The 3,689-nt window shown below is 42.5% G+C and overlaps 2 non-coding genes across 2 annotated transcripts; both read right to left on the bottom strand.

Annotated features, from left to right (window-relative positions):
• Positions 1-915: 915 nt before the first annotated feature.
• trnas-gcu lies at positions 916-997 on the bottom strand. The gene has a single exon. It is a non-coding gene; the product is annotated as a tRNA-Ser (tRNA).
• A 2,125-nt stretch (positions 998-3,122) lies between these two features.
• On the bottom strand, positions 3,123-3,204 carry trnas-gcu. Its single transcript has one exon. It is a non-coding gene; the product is annotated as a tRNA-Ser (tRNA).
• Between the last annotated feature and the right edge of the window lie 485 nt (positions 3,205-3,689).

Below are 3,689 nucleotides of genomic sequence, written 5' to 3'. Positions count from 1 at the left end.
GCAGTCCATCGCCTTAACCACTCAGATACCAAGTCCTGTGCTCTCGCTGTGGCAGTCAGCAATTTTCCCAGTGTTTGTGAAAGCTTAACTAGAAATTTAATTGTTATTCAATGAGATTCTAACCCATGCATGCGAGCACAATGGATTAGCAGTCCATCGCCTTAACCACTCAGATACCAAGTCCTGTGCTCTCGCTGTGGCAGTCAGCAATTTTACCAGTGTTTGTGAATGTCAAAAATCTTCCAGTGCCAAAATAAAGCACAGAAATGTAATTGTTACACGATGAGGATGGGATTTGAACCCATGCATGCAGAGCACAATGGATTAGCAGTCCACTGCCTTAACCACTCTGCCACCACATCCTGAATTTTTGTAGTGGCAACATCTTTCAAAACTGTAGTTGCTGTATGTAAAACCCTTGATTGAAATCAATGAAAGTTAGGCAGAGCAATGGCAAGTGTCATGCCTATCCCATCGACATTTAACAAACGTGTTAAACCCTAGATTGAAATCAATGAAGTTTGGTAGAGCATCATAAGGCCATGTGCTCTATCCCATCGAGACATTTAACTAACGTGTTGTCAGGCCGGTGGTCCTTCAAGTGCTTGACATGTGTTGAGGTGTCGGTTCAAATCCCACCATTGAGGTTACCCTTGGTGAAGCTATTCTTCAATACCTGAATCTTATTAGTCACTCTAGGATTGTGCAGATTCTATATTCATGTGGGGCCATGTAAGAGAGGAAATAACAAATGTTTTGTGAAGAGGTTGGTGTTATAACCACATGCAGTTCATCGCCTTACCACTGGATACCAAGTCCTGTGCTCGCGCTGTGGCAGTCAGCAATTTTCCCAGTGGGTGTGAATGTAAAAAATCTTCCAGTGCCAAAATAAAGCACAGAAATGTAATTGTTACACGATGAGGATGGGATTCGAACCCATGCATGCAGAGCACAATGGATTAGCAGTCCATCGCCTTAACCACTCGGCCACCTCATCCTGAATTTTGGTAGTGGCAAATGACTTTCAAAATCTGTAGTTGCTGTATGTAAACCCTTGATTGAAATCAATGAAAGTTAGGCAGAGCAATGGCAAGGCCATGTGTCGATCCCATCGAGACATTTAACAAACGTGTTGTAAACCCTAGATTGAAATCAATGAAAGTTTGGTAGAGCACTGGCAAGGCCATGTGTCGATCCCATCGAGACATTTAACAAACGTGTTGTCAGGCCGAGTGGTCTCAAGTGCTTGATTAAGTGTGTTGAGGTGTCGGTTCAAATCCCACCATTGAGGTTGCCCTTGGTGGTTTCTCAAACCTGAATCCTACTAGTCACTCTAGGATTGGCAGGATTCTATATTCATGTGGGGCCATGTAAGAGAGGAAATAACAAAGTTTTGTGAAGAGGTTGGTGTTATAATCTCAATCGCCCTTCACCACTCAGATATCCTATTTTTACCAGTGTTTGTAAAAGTAAAATCTTCCAGTGCCAAAATAAAGCTAGTTACAGAGATGAGGATGGGATTCTAACCCATGCATGCAGAGCACAATGGATTAGCAGTCCATCGCCTTAAAACTACCTCATCCTTTTTTTTTTGAATTGGCAAATTAATAAAAAAACTGGGGCCCCTAGATTGAAATCAATGAAAGTTTGGTAGAGCACTGGCAAGGCCATGTGTCGATCCCATCGAGACATTTAACAAACGTGTTGTCAGGCCGAGTGGTCTCAAATTAAGTGTGTTGAGGTGTTCGGTTCAAATCCCACCATTGAGGTTGCCCTTGGTGAAGCTATTCCCAAAACCTGAATCTTATTAGTCACTCTAGGATTGTGCAGGAATTCTATATTCATGTGGGGCCATGTAAGAGAGGAAATAACAAATGTTTTGTGAAGAGGTCGGTGTTATAATCCACACATGCAGTTCATCGCCTTCACCACTCAGATACCAAGTCCTGTGCTCTCGCTGTGGCAGTCAGCAATTTTACCAGTGTTTGTGAAAGTCAAAATCTTCCAGTGCCAAAAAAAGCACAGAATTTTACTTGTTACAAGATGAGGATGGGATTCTAACCCATGCATGCAGAGCACAATGGATTAGCAGTCCATCGCCTTAACCACTCAGATACCAAGTCCTGTGCTCTCGCTGTGGCAGTCAGCAATTTTCCCAGTGTTTGTGAAAGTCAAAATCTTCCAGTGCCAAAATAAAGCACAGAAATTTAATTGTTACACGATGAGGATGGGATTCGAACCCATGCATGCAGAGCACAATGGATTAGCAGTCCATCGCCTTAACCACTCAGATACCAAGTCCTTTGCTCGCGCTGTGGCAGTCAGCAATTTTCCCAGTGTTTGTGAAAGTCAAAATCTTCCAGTGCCAAAATGAAGCACAGAATTTTAATTGTTATTCAATGAGATTCTAACCCATGCATGCAGAGCACAATGGATTAGCAGTCCATCGCCTTAAAAACTCAGATACCAAGTCCTGTGCTCTCGCTGTGGCAGTCAGCAATTTTACCAGTGTTTGTCAAAGTCAAAATCTTCCAGTGCCAAAATAAAGCACAAAAATGTAATTGTTACACGATGAGGATGGGATTCGAACCCATATGCATGCAGAGCACAATGGATTAGCAGTCCATCGCCTTAACCACTCGGCCACCTCATCCTGAATTTTGGTAATGGCAAATGACTTTCAAAATCTGTAGTTGCTGTATGTAAACCCTTGATTGAAATCAATGAAAGTTAGGCAGAGCAATGGCAAGGCCATGTGTCGATCCCATCGAGACATTTAACAAACGTGTTGTCAGGCCGAGTGGTCTCAAGTGCTTGATTAAGTGTTTTGAGGTGTTCGGTTCAAATCCCACCTTTGAGGTTGCCCTTGGTGAAGCTATTCTCAATACCTGAATCCTATTAGTCACTCTAGGATTGCGCAGGGATTCTATATTCATGTGGGGCCATGTAAGAGAGGAAATAACAAATGTTTTGTGAAAAGGTTGGTGTTATAATCCACACATGCAGTTCATATCCTTCACCAAGTCCTGTGCTCTCGCTGTGGCAGTCAGCAATTTTACCAGTGTTTGTGAAAGTCAAAATCTTTTAGTGCCAAAATAAAGCAAAGAAATTTAATTGGTACACGATGAGGATGGGATTCAAACCCATGCATGCAGAGCACAATGGATTAGCAGTCCATCGCCTTAACCACTCGGCCACCTCATCCTGTATCTTGGAAATGGCAAATTATCCTAAAAAACTGTAGTTGCTGTATGTAAACCCTTGATTGAAATCAATGAAAGTTATGCAGAGCAATGGCAAGGCCATGTGTCGATCCCATCGAGACATTTAAAAAACGTGTTGTCAGGCCGAGTGGTCTCAAGTACTTGATTAAGTTTGTTGAGGTGTTCGGTTCAAATCCCACCATTGAGGTTGCCCTTGGTGAAGTTATTCTCAATACCTGAATCCTATTAGTCACTCTAGGATTGCGCAGGGATTCTATATTCATGTGGGGTCATGTAAGAGAGGAAATAACAAATGTTTTGTGAAGAGGTTGGTGTTATAATCCACACATGCAGTTCATCGCCTTCACCACTCAGATACCAAGTCCTGTGCTCGCTGTGGCAGTCAGCAATTTTACCAGTGTTTGTGAAAGTCAAAATCTTCCAGTGCCAAAAAAAAAGCACAGAATTTTACTTGTTACAAGATGA

The sequence above is a fragment of the Oncorhynchus gorbuscha genome, unplaced genomic scaffold (genome assembly GCF_021184085.1).
Source record: "Oncorhynchus gorbuscha isolate QuinsamMale2020 ecotype Even-year unplaced genomic scaffold, OgorEven_v1.0 Un_scaffold_18956, whole genome shotgun sequence".
Lineage (NCBI taxonomy): Eukaryota > Metazoa > Chordata > Actinopteri > Salmoniformes > Salmonidae > Oncorhynchus > Oncorhynchus gorbuscha.
Note: the sequence above shows the minus strand (reverse complement) of the source record. Positions and strands in the feature narration are given on the sequence as shown.